Genomic DNA, 14,076 nt, shown 5'->3' with positions numbered 1-14,076 from the left:
TAGCTGCCCACTCAGGTCACCTGTTCTGTTAGTGTGTGATTACTTTTTGTGGGGTGCTCTCAAGTCTAGCGTGTATTGCATAAACACTCATAGATTTAAATAACTGCAGCAGAACATTTCGGATGAGACTGCAGCAATTGCAGCAGTCCAGCTCCGATCAGCCTTCAGCATTTGCTGACCAGAACCCAAAAGTGCCAGGAGGTGAATGATGATTACTTTGCTACAGTCAGATTAAAACTGTATTTCCTTTCCTGTGCTATGTTTCCTTGTTCCCTGGAACTCTGTTCTCTGGGCCACTTACATCTGCCCCATCCTTTACCTCGAGGCGTGTGGACTGGCGTATCATGGTACACAGAATATCTTGTGTTTTCACTTTCAGAAATCATATTGAATGATCTTTATAGTGATGGGTACTGGTAAATATACATTTATCAGCAAAATGTCCCATATTTTCCCTCTCTCTGTGGGTCTAATATCGTCCAGTATCCGTACCTCCTGTTCAGTCGCATCGTTTATTTTTTTTTCTAAGCTCCTGCTCTTCTTTCTTGCATTTTCTTAGCCACGCTGTCTGGACCTGCTTTCACCTCTTATCTCTCATCATAAACAGTAAGCGAAAATCTGTGCTCGGATAGCACAGAGCCGTGGTACAAATTGCTGTTTTGAAGAGCGCGCCGCAGAGCGTAGTGTGAAGCAGTCGCCCTCCGTTTCTGGCTGTGGCGCCCCTGTGGCAATCACAGCTTTGGTGTCTCCCTCTGGTGGGAATGGGGAAAGATTTCCTGTTCATGTGCATTTAAGGGGCGCTATGAGCTCGCCAGTCGGTCAGTTGGTCAGTCGGAATCAGTCTGGGGGCAGTTTTGGTCAGTCTCTCGTCCCCAGCTTGCTGGTCTGTCTCTCGTCCGCAGTTGTGAGGCAGCTGGTGTCTGTCTGTCGTTCGGATCAACCTTTAAAGTCGGCAAAATGTGTCTTTCCACTCCGCCAGTAAGAGAAGTCAACGAGTGGTCGCCCGGTCGGGGCTTAGTTCCTGCATCAGAGTCTGCGCGTTAGGCCGCCAGTCTGCTCGAGTTTGCTCAGGCAATGGTCACTGGCGGTTGGATCGATCGGTTGGTCGGTCGCGCACTGAGACACAAGGTGACTTGTCCGTCTTGAGCGTCGGCGCATGTGAGGTCGCCACGTGAGTCCAGTGGGCCGCGCCGTGTAGCGGGGAGTAGTGGCTTCGCGGTCCACACGAGAGCAATAGGAGTCAACCCACGACATTGGTCTGGCTGGTACGAGCTGCGACGCCGTGGTGTAACTGGTTCTCCGAGCGCTTCTGTTACAATCTTGTGGAGCTTGGCTCGGTCCTTTCCTGGTGCGAGATGTCGTTTTGCCAGTGGGCGAGTTTCCTCTACATGGTTGGGTCAGAGCCAATATTTCCGCCGTCGTGTGTCTGGAAGTGAGTCCGAGATGCACCAGCAGTGCAATCACGACGGAGCAGCAGTCGCGGACGGAGCAGCGGTCAGTCGTTTGGTTGGTGCTTACCAGGAAAAACGGGAGATCGGGGCGCCTTCCTGCGTCCGTTGAAGCGGCTGGCAGCGGGCGGTTCCGGAGGGCGATTTGGGAGTGTTGCGCCAGGTCTTCACGAGAAATCGCAGTTTATTAAAAGTTAAGTGATCGGTGATATTCTGTGTGATTTACGTTTGTTAAATTCTACTTGTTTTCTTGGTCAGCCTCTCGTCCCTAGCTTGCTCGTCTGTCTCTCGTCCGCATCTGTTAGGCAGTTAGTGTCTGTCTGTCGTTCGGAACTGCCTCTGTCATGTTTGTCGGATTTAAAGTGTTAACGAATTTGTTGCTTGGAGTGTAACGGCCTCCTTCCTGAAACATGTTTTGATCTTGTCTATCATCTTGAGAGGCGGTATCTGTGTCTACTGTAGAGCATCGTAACTTGTTTGACCAGCCGTGTAAATTTTATACAGGATTTCATTTCATGGGGTTTTATTTAAATGGTCATTTTAGTATATAAAGTTACCACCCTTCGACCGGAAGACTTTTCTTAGAAGTTAAAATCAAGATGCGCCTTCGGTGGGAAAGTTAACTTTTTAATTTTAGTGTTTTGTACCATTTCCATACCTCCTGTGGGGCGCGTAGTTTGTGTGATGTGTGAATTGTTAAAACTTTTACTTTAAGGTAATCTGGTGTATTGCAGATTTGCCCCAGTGTAGTCTTTCAGTGGTTGTTGTGAGCGGTCGTGACTGCGGCCATGTCAAAAGGGAGGTTGTAAGGTGTCAGACAAATCCAACACCTTCCATGGAAACCCTGACATGATAAGCAAATTCAGTAGCATGTCACATAGCTCCGAATAAATCGTGCCACCCGCAAGTTTTAGCGTGAGACTTTTTCGCGTCTCTGTTACATTTGGACAACCCCCCAGCCCCATGTTAAAAGCTAGAGCCCTCCAGAAGAACTGTGTAGATCTTACGATTACACAAAAAAGAGCCACACCACCCGCAAGTTTCAGCGTGAGACTTTTTCGGGTCTTTGTTACATCAGTACCACCCCCCAGCCCATGTTAAATGATAGAGCCCTCCGGAAGAACAGTATAGTTCTTACGATAACGCTAAAAGGACCACACCAGCTGCAAGTTTTAGCGTGAGACTTTTTCGCGTCTCTGTTAAAATGAAAACTTTAATAACATTGCCCCACCACGAGAAGTATAACGTTTCTCATTCGATAGACAGAATTTTTGTAGGCGGAGCTCAAGGTTAACATTGAGACCCTGATTGGTCACATGAAAACACAGCCAGATAGTTTTTTTTAAACCAACTTAGGTAAATTGTAGTAAGGAGAAGTTAGGAGAGAGTTGCTTCTGAGACGGCGAGGTGAGCGGAGCTGTGCTGTCCACCACCCCCCCGACGAACACTGACAAGGTAATGAACGCATGCGATGCCGCATTTTTTAGCGCATAAGGCTTCACTCAGAACTGCAGAAGTCTCATCTGTTACATCCTTTTTTTGCGTAATACTAGTGTCGATCGTAAATTAAAGCTCATGGTGTTCACATTTACCACTTGAAATAAAAATCTGAAACGCGATGATTTTTCTGTTATATAGTTATTGAGAAGCCACATCAGCCACTGTAATTTACGACAAGTTAGATAAGTAATTAAAGATAATTGAGGGTCAGTGTAGACCATTTTGATTGTTTTCTCTTTTGTGAAACTTAATTTAAACCTAGATTATAGATGCGATATGGCATAGGTCATACTTCGATCCATTGTAGAACTTGGAAACCCATTCAGGGAATATTCATTCACATTTTTGTTGAGCTCAGTTGGTTTTTACCATCCTGTATTAAAACATTTCCTTTTATCAATAGTGCAATTTATTAACAATGTTATGTGAGTAGAATAAAATTTCCAGTGGTAAACTTAACTGCTTTTTCGACGTTATTTTACCAACTAACTAAAAATAGGAAAGCCTTGAACCCCTTCCACTAAATATAGTTAGTATTAAGATTCTTCTACAGGGAGTGCAGTGGAGCTGACGCTGAAATCATCAAGTATTTGGTTATATCATCGCTAGTCTCACTAAACTCTTCTGAATTCTACATGTCATGTGTGGTCTGGCGTCTCCTTACCAGCAACAGGTTCCAGGTTCAAACTAGTCAATTCCCTAAAAAACACGCTCAGAGCATCGTTGCGCGAAAGTGGTAGGGTGACATGATATAGAACAAACAGACATCACGCAGAATGTTAGAAAATGGCGACCCTGCCAGGATGCTAAAATACCATAATTGAAGGTCGACCACATGTCTAACTAGGTCAGAAAAATATCCTGTTGAAAAATTTTCGTAATAAATATTTTTTTGTACGGTATAAATAGTATGAAAGTATTCAATAAAAGTGAGACATTCAGGCAGAGACAATAGCATAATGAAGTTATGAATTTTAATATTGTTAGAATTATGTTTTCTCTCCAGTGCAAGCGCACAGGTGGCGGATACATCGTTGACAAATTGGTTCTGACCCAACAAGTAAGTGAATTGATTGTTAAAAGTCGTGTGTTCAAAAAATCTATGAAACGCGTGTGATCGTATGAGCGCATGTTGACGCGAAGTAGGGCGCGTGAATTGCTCTTAAAACAGAAAATAAGGGATTCGGAAAGATTAGCAATGGCAGATCGAGACCTTGACCGAATTCAGGTAGAGACCCAGCATGACAATGCACAGAGAATAGAGGACAGTACAACAGACGATGCAATATCGCGAGAAATAGGACATATAACGCACCATAACTTGGATAATGTGCGTCAAGGCATAGAAAACGTTTTTCGGCATACGGCAGAGGAGCAGGAATGTAAAGAGACAGGCGATGAGGATTCTAACTTGCGTCTTGAATACGTAGAACCCATAGTACAAGTAATCAGAGCTCCATTACCACAGAGTACAAGGAATTCGAGCAGAAATGTGTCACCGCACAGTTCAATGAAATCGGTTGCAAACCAACACTTGGGCGAAAACACGGAGCACAGGACGTCGGAAGAAAACACAATAAGACCCACCAATCTGGCAGAATTATTACAATTAATGACGGAAACCATGACAAAACAAAATAAAGAAATTTCGAACCAAATTCCAATTCAGAATGCAGAAACCACGAGACAAATGTGTGAGATTAAAGAACAAAACAAAAAAATTCAGTTACACCTAAGTCGTATTGAAGACGAGGCAAAAGAATCTCGAGAAGTGATAGGAAACTTAATAACAGGTCACAATCAATTGAGAACAGGCGTTGACAAGGTACAAGTGGACGTACAAACATTGCGTAATGACATTGAGGACGAGATCAAAACATTACGTAACAACACCCACGGAGAAGTCGAGAAACTAGAGAAACAGATAAACGTAATTACTAGACAAGCAGCAGGTACAGTGCGTGAAATTGTTGAAAACAGTGTGTTACACAAACGTATCACAAAAGCAGCGCTGAAAAGATATGATAACCGCATAGTCAAGAAAGAAGCGCAAACGAAGCGACAATTTCAGAAATTTCGAACAGAGTTGTTGCAAACCATTGAAGAACGTCGTGAACAGGACCGAACAAGCACAGAGTCTACAACCACATCCGTATCTGTAACAGCACCAGAAAAACAAGCAATAAACGAAGATATTACGCATTTGCGATTCCAATCACAGGCGGAAAGTAACATACGTTACAATGGAAAGCCAGGTCGCGAAGAGTACAGTGCAATGCATTCAGCTACACGTTCACAACCGATGGAAGAAAATAATTGCGTACCACTCCAACGATACTACGCAATGGTAGGCGAAAGTTAGTGGACAATATCCAATGGATCTATTACAACCGGAAAGAAAGACGGGAGAAATGATCAGAAACAAAAGTGGTGAAGAATCGCGAATTTCATATGGACCTATGACGAAGTACGACAACGATCATTTCCTCACAGTCAGAAAATTTCAACACTATCGAAAAGACAACTCATTACATCCACGAACTTTTATTGATCAATTCCGAGTAGGATTACCAGAACACTGGACGCTAGCACACAAATTAGACTTTATATGTGCGCACATGTCAGGAACAGTCGCAGAAACCATGCAGAATGTTGCAGCGACATGCCGATCGTACGAAGATTTCAGAGAGAAGTATCTCTCACGATATTGGTCAAGCGAAGCACAGAACAGAGTGAAGTACGAATTATTACAGAACCCATATTTTGAAAATTCAAGAGAGAAGAGTCCCGTGAAATTTTTCGAATTAATGGCAAAGAAAAATCTATGCTTAGATGTACCATACATTGACGGAGAGTTGATTAAATTGTGTGCGATGCAGCTACCATTGAAATACCAGCAATCATTAGTAGGTCGCGGAGGGAATGACGTCGAAGCATTTAAAGGTATTCTAAGGGAACTAGAGTTCATATTTTCGGAAGATGACGCAAGAAAAAGACGAAGCTCACATGAAAACGAAAACAAAAAGCTGTGGAATCCACAAGACACAGTACGAAGAAACAACAATTACGAACCATGTGATAACATCGCACCAAGAAACGACAATAGATTTCAACAAAGAACCAGTTATGAATTTAGAAGAGAATTTGGCAATAGCTATAATTCACCAAGCAACGGCAAAAACTATTACAAAGGGAATAACGACAACCGGAACGGGTACTGGAGAACCAATAGACCGACAAATTATGACCAAAGAAACCACTATCAACAAGCTGAACAAGAAAAGAGAATACAGATAACAGAGGTGGAGGTAAGACCACCAAATGCTGATAAACGTTCGAATTGACAACTAAGCGCCCATGCCAAAGAGAATGAAGCACCGACCCAGGACAATTGCAGCACCTTGAACAGAGAAGTAAATACCTAATCACGAGAAGAGAAGAAGGAAGAAACAAATCCGCAGGGACCAGATGAAAACGAAAACAAGAAAATAACAATATCGTGTTGGGACGAAATTAATTGGGAGAATACTGACGAGGATGATGAATTGCCAGAGGCATGCACAACGAATGTAGGAGGAAAGGACGAAGTAATGAGTATTTCAGAGCTATTTGAGGTGGAAACCAGGCAAAGCGAATTCAATGAGGATAATGCGCAGTCGACAGAATTTGAAAATAGGTTATGAGTGGACACACAACCCAACGTATATAATGAAGGAAGTTATGAAGCGATAATTAGAGCATTTAGATGCGATTATGTGGAAGTAGCGACGAAGAAGAAGACGATAGACGAGGATGAGGAAAAAGTAGAGGATGTTGAAGAAAGCGTAAATGAAGGAAGAAATAGAGAAGAGGAAATAAAAGAGAGAGAAGTAGCAGTCGAAGCTTATTCTACAGAAAGTTCGAATTCACAAGGGAAATTCCTAAAAAGACTCATGTATGATTCAGTGGAGGTATCGTTGATGCAAGAAGAAGAAGAACAGAACCAGCCCTTTCAAATTCAACCAATTGTGAAGGCCATGATAAAGCATATCCCAGTCAAAATTGTAACTGAAAGCGGAAGTCAACTGACTGCGATCACAGAAAATTTATTCATGCAGTGTAATGCCAATGAGGAATTGCCAGTTCTGAAAACACGTAAGATTAAAGTAAGAGGTCCTATTAGAAACAATGGTGCGGAAGTTACAAGACAAACGAGGTTAACTGTTTCGTGCCAATGTCAAAAGATTGAAGCCAACTTCATAATTATACCTGAACTAACTGTAGATTTGATTATAGGTGCAGATTTTTAAATGAGAGACGAGCGATAATAGATATAGGGAAAGGTTGCGTAACATTCGGGAATGTCACACTTCTCTTTGAGCAAAAGCTAAAATTGGAAGAAATACCAGTTATAAACAAACAATTAAGAATGATGCGAGATAAAGAGGATGAAGAATTAGAATGGTATGCACCAAAGGGGGAATCGCCTCAACTCATGTTAGTTCATAACGAAATCGACGAAAAATTGCAAGAAGTTCAAGGTATTTTGGAAGAGAGTAAAAGAGAATTGGAGGGTATTTTATGAGATAAATCAGAGGTATTTTTACCCAAGACTGGCAGTATTAAACACTTTCAGTACAAGTTTGAAGATTAATTTTATTACTGGTCAATAATCAGCACAATATTTCAAGATTATGTTGCAGATAAGATCGTCAGGAGAAAGAAGAATGAAGAGAGTGGAAGGTGGGAAATAGAAAGTAGTTTCAATAAAAACAAAAAACAAAATAACACCAATAATACCATAAATTAAGGTGAAGGGATAAAACGCAGATAGTCGAACAGCATGAAATACTAAAACGCTATACACCACAACACTACGCACAAAAAAAGCGAATTTGTGGACGTTTGTAGAAGTTAAGAGTTAAAATACCTTAGAATTGTAACATGGAATGGGCGCCGAAATTTGTAAAGCTTTTAAGAAGGTGTAAAACAATGTAGGTACTAGACATATGTTAGATGATTATAAGTAAAACTTTTTGTAAGAACCACTGTAAAAACTTCAGCAAGGACAAGATGCAATGACCCAATAGTTGCAACGAGAGATGTATCAAGAAAGAAAAGGACATAATTAGCAAGACATGATTCCTACAAGGCAGAAGCGTCGAGAGAAGGGAAAGGAGAGCGACACCAACAAAGGGAACTTGTAAATCTACTGCTGAAGGGACCAGTGCAGGGACTGACAAGCAAACACGGACTTTCACTGCTTGTAAACCCCGAAACGCTCCCACTCAGTGGAGCGAGCAAAAAACTGGCTCGATGAGAAGACCGCTTGGGCAAGCCACCACTGGCTAAAAAATATGTGTAAAAGTCACACTACCGCTATTAAACAGCACGCTGAAGCACGAAACCGAAGAAAACGTCCACAAAGTAGAAATGACATGTCCAAACCATTTATCAAACTGTTACTAGGAGGAGAACTTCAAAGCGACTAGTTATCGATAAATATTTCCATATCCTGCCCAGAGAAGAGCCAAGAATCAAGTAAGAGGCAGAGAAAAAGCAGGAAGAACAGAAGTTGAAGATTCGCAAGATTGAGACCAAGAAAGAAGATGGGTGAAGAATAGACGACATACCTTCCCAAATCCCTATCCTATTGTAAACTAGTCGTCTGCGATGTATTACAATGAAAAACGACTGCTTTCAGCGACACATAACGATGACTTTCACGCATACAAAGCCAGTAAACCACGAGATTCTGCACTCACAGCTCCATTCCATTATGGGACAACAGCAACACGCACTTGCAAAGCCAACAAGGAACGACGAACGAAGCTGTACATCAAATACTTGCCAACATCCATCTCGCTCAAGTCCATCATCTTTGTGCAAAAACATTTGCCAACCTCATGCTTAAACATTCTTAAGATTGTGTGAATGTGTGAAATCAAATTATGTGATGTAGGAATTGTGCAAAAGAAACATGTGAAAAACTAAATAAGTTAAGCACACCAGACAGCTAATAAACTACAAAATAACAGTCAATGACTATGGACTTAAGTAAAAAATAGACTATCGGTAAATATAAGTCATTAGCTCTGAAATGAACAGTATATAAAGAACAAAAGTAAGGCATAATAAACGCCAAAACTATATGCCACTTCTTTTCTCCTCATAAAAATAAAAGAATAACCATATTTCACATATTATCTTCTTATAAAAACAAAGAATAATAAATTATCTTGTTCGATGTTTTCCCTTTTTTTTAACATTTGTACCATTTGTTAGGATATTATCTCAATACTTGTGTATGTATATATCTTTGTCAAAGCAATTCTTGGAAATAATTCTCAATTGTTAGTGTAACAATGTTGAAATGAGTGTCTAGAAACAAAAACAATTTACTTGTACATGATATTTAGAAAAATAAAAAAAATATATTTCTAAGAAAATCGATGTGAAAGACTCCTCACTTTCGATAACAAACTTCTTAAGAAACAAACTTCACACTTAAATAAAGTCTTCCACATTATAATAAAAAATGACAAGAGAACTGAATAACGTGGCTGAACAGTAGACAACAAAATTTAGACAACGGAATAATATTTGACTGACTTAGACAACGATCCAATCATTGCCTAACTTCAAAGCAAAAACTAATGTAAGATTGCCTAAGTGCATGTCATAAGTTCCCACCGTGAGACAGACGTAGTTCCGAGGGGAGAAACGAGAACAGAAGCCAAGAGCAGAACCGTGCTAAGCTGGAATGTCCTAGGATAAGGGACGGCCTCCCACGTCGCCAGGACCACACACCACCCGCAAGTTTTAGCGTGAGACTTATTCGCGTCTCTGTTACGTTAGGACCACCCCCCAGCCCCATCTTAAAAGCTAGAGCCCTCCAGAAGAACAGTATAGATCTTACGATAACACAAAAAGGGCCACACCATCTGCAAGTTTTAGCGTGAGACTTTTTCGCGTCTCTGTTACATCAGTACCACCCTCCCAGCCCATGTTAAAAGATAGAGCCCTCCGGAAGAACAGTATAGTTCTTACGATAACGCTAAAAGGACCACACCAGCTGCAAGTTTTAGCGTGAGACTTTTTCGCATCTCTGTTAAAATGAAAACTTTAAAAACATTGCCCCACCACGAGAAGTATAACGTTTCTCATTCGATAGACAGAATTTTTGTAGGCGGAGCTTAAGGTTAACATTGAGACCCTGATTGGTCAGATGAAAACACAGCCAGATAGTTTTTTTTAAACCAACTTAGGTAAATTGTAGTAAGGAGAAGTTAGGAGAGAGTTGCTTCTGAGGCGGCGAGGTGAGCGGAGCTGTGCTGCCCACCGCCCCCAGACGAACACTGACAAGGTAATGAACGCAAGTGATGCCGCATTTTTGAGCGCATAAGGCTTCACTCAGAACTGCAGAAGTCTGATCTGTTATATCCCTTTTTTGCGTAATACTAGTGTCGATCGTTAATTAAAGCTCATGGTGTTCACATTTACCAACTGAAGTAAAAATCTGAAACGCGATGATTTTTCTGTTATGTAGTTATTGAGAAGCCACATCAGCCACTGTAATTTACGCCAAGTTAGATAAGTAATTAAATATAATTGAGTGTCACTGTAGACCATTTTGAGAGTTTTCTCTTTCGTGAAACTTAATTTAAATCTTGATTATAGATGTGATATGGCATAGGTCATCCTTCGATCCATTGTAGAACTTGGAAACTCATTCAGGGAATATTCATTCACAGTTTTGTTGAACTCAGTTGGTCTTTACCATCCTGTATTAAAACATTTCCTTTTACCTATAATCCAATTTATAAACAATGTTTTGAGAGTAGAATAAAATTTCCAATGGTAAACTTTACTGCTTTTTCGACGTTATTTTACCAGCTAACTAAAAATAGGAATGCCTTGGACCCCTTCCACTAAATTTAGTTAGTATTAAGATTCTTTTACAGGGAGTGCAGTGGAGCTGACGCTGAAATCATTAAGTATTTGGTCACAATATCGCTAATCTCACTGAACTCGTCTGAATTCTACATGTTATGTGTGGTCTGGCATCTCCTTACCAGCAACAGGTTCCAGGTTCAAACTAGTCAATTCCCTAAAAAACACGCTCAGAGCGTCGTTGCGCGAAAGTGGTAGGGAGACACGATATAGAACAAACAGACACCACGCAGAATGTTAGAAGGTGCAAGATTCTCAGCCCCAAAGCTCATGCACTCAAAAATTTGTTTCTTTCTTCCTCTGAATAAAATGTAACTTGATATTTAGAGGGTGCTTTCCGCTTATAATTTTAAATCTGTTTCTTTTTAAAAAAAAACAGCTTTTAGGAATAAAATTCCCATTTGTTAAAAGCGATTTGATTTTGATTCCATCCGTTACTCCCTGGCAACTACTTCCACGCCACATAGTGTGTTTAAATGTGTTAATGTTCTTGATGAATCGCTGGTAAATAAAATAAAAATTTAAGAATATTCTTTGAAATTTATGCACGGTTCAAGCATCTTCTTCAAAGTGTATATAAACAGCTGAATCCTGCTGCAGTATAACTTCGTCTGATTCAAAGTACAGTATTTCTTAGCGTACCTTCAGAAATTTCACGCTAAGAATCGGTTAACTCGCTGCGTTTGGCACCACCAGATTCTAACGTGTATTGCTGACACACGGATTCTAACTGACTGGGCCGGCCTGGGTGACGTGCGGTTCTAGGCGCTACAGTCTCGAACCGAGCGATCGCTATGGTCGCAGGTTCGAATCCTGTCTCGGACGTGGATGTGTGTGATGTCCTTTGGTTAGTTAGGTTTAAATAGTTCTAAGTTCTAGGCGACGAATGACCTCAGAACTTAAGTCGCATAGTGCTCAGAGCCATTTTAACCTGGAGGTTTACGTCTGTGTATTTGCCTTTAATGCCCCTTTGACTCTTGTCTTCTTAGGTGACAGTGTCGTCCAATAACGATTTTCTGCACATCTTTGGTAACTTTCTTTGATATTGCGGTGATGTGGCTTCCGCTGCCAAATATTTCCATCATATGAGGGCTTACCACGATATGTATGGTGGGATGTACATCATACCATGCATCTACTTTTTTTCAGTGACCAGTGTGCTGTATCTTCATAGCTCAGCACCTCGATTCCACCCATTTGGATCACTGTCAGAGATGTATCGTAAGACTTTGCTGCATTTACATTCCGTCAGTTAGCAGAAGGGCTACCACTTGAGTGCACCCTTGTTGGATTTGTACGCTGAATCTTTACGATTACTTTTGAATGCATTACGGGAACAGCAGTGATCAATGTCTTGTAAATAATTACTATTAAAAACAGTCTTGATCACGATTTATTTAACAAGGTGACCGGTTTCGACCACTACTGTGGTCATCTTCAGACCTACAAGATTTATACAAAGCACTAATTAGAGGGCTACATGCATTAATGAAAATACATAGAGTTATATGGCTATAAAGCTATAAAACGTTTGAATTACTATTGAGTAGGAACCCCTTTCTGTTGGAGAATCACAACTGGAGAAACCAGTGCACGTCTTACTTTATATAATGGAGGCTCCACCCACTTCTGACTGCATGATGTCATTATTAACCAATGAGTTATAAGTCGAATTACAATTTAAAATTTCTTAGTTAAAAGAACATTGTCAAGAATTAGAAATAAATACACACTAAACTTAGCTTATTAAACAGCTATTGTCAATTAAAAAGCGTTAAAAATATTTAAATATGTAGGAAGATGAACTTCGGTTTGGCAGTACATGGGTTGCCCTCTCGTGGCCTGTCAGTGAACCATTTGGAACCACTGGTTGCTATGGTGAAGTTAGACGACGTTGCAAAGATGAAGAAGCAAGCTTTTTCCACTGAAGTTGTTGTAGAGTCGATAGTCGAACTAGTGGTTGCCATGGTGAGGACAAACGCTGATGCAAAGATGTGGCAGCAGGCTTCTTTCCAACGAAGTTGTTGCGAAGTGGAATGGAAAAGACTGTGGTGTCAGACGATGTATTATTGAGCAGCAACTTGTCTTTATTGAAACGAAAAGAGTAAGCTACAATAATCTGTAGCTGATATATATATATATACTACATGCTGCACAAATACGCTACGGAGTAGTTGACCGTATATATGAAATATTATCTATGAAGTTAATATGTAGATTACAAGTGCCATTTTTTTTTATAAGGCATTGCTGTTCCTCAAGTTACATACCAGTCATATAAGCAAATAAAAAGAATTTAAAATCATAAAATTATGAGCCATTGTCAAAAATAAAATAAGACGATGTGAATTAGCAAAATGCAGTCTAAAAGCATAAAAGCAATAATTCTAAAACAGATAGTCAATCATAAAATAATGTTTGGTAAAATACAATTACAATGTAAAGATAAAATATTTGCTAAAAGTCTTAATAATTTAAAAGACCTTTTTTTAAAACAAATACAGAAGAGTAGACATTCTAAAGCAGATCATCGAAAACCTCAAAGAAATGTTTGTCTTTGAACTGAAGTTGTTCGTTTAAAACAGATAATGGATTACTTTTGTGAAGTGAAAAAATTTCAATTTCTTCTGAGGTATTTAGCAATGGTCCTTTTGGCACAGTATGTAATATTTTCAGATTGCTAGAAATGCAACCCTCAGAATGATTGTATTCATCAAGATGTTGACCAAATATTGATTTGATACGTGCACCACCAGTAGTATGTTCTCTGAAATGTGTTAAAAAGTTTTGGCCAGTTTGGCCAATATACTGTTTCTCACAATCATTACATATTACTTTATAAACACCTGACTTTTGGTATCTATTTGAGTCTCCAATTGTGTGTTTCAGTTTCATCTGTAGGGGGTTATTAGTTTTAAATGCTATTGCCATGCTTGTGTTCTTAAATAATTTATTTATTTTATCTGAGATAGGTCCCATGTACGTCATTTGTGTAAATCTCTTCTTGGAATTTATAACGGCATCATTTTTTCCTTGTAATTTTTTATATAACAGATCAACCTGATGGGAATTATAATTGTTAGCACCTGCTATCTGTTTTAATATATCAATTTCCTTTTGGATTGCATCATGTTGGAGAGGTAATTTCAGTATCCTATGTATCATAGTTTAAAAAAATGCCATTTTGTATCTTAAT

The sequence above is a fragment of the Schistocerca serialis genome, chromosome 7, assembly GCF_023864345.2.
Source record: "Schistocerca serialis cubense isolate TAMUIC-IGC-003099 chromosome 7, iqSchSeri2.2, whole genome shotgun sequence".
Lineage (NCBI taxonomy): Eukaryota > Metazoa > Arthropoda > Insecta > Orthoptera > Acrididae > Schistocerca > Schistocerca serialis.
The sequence above is the reverse complement of the archived record's forward strand: the minus strand, read 5'-3'. Positions refer to the sequence as shown.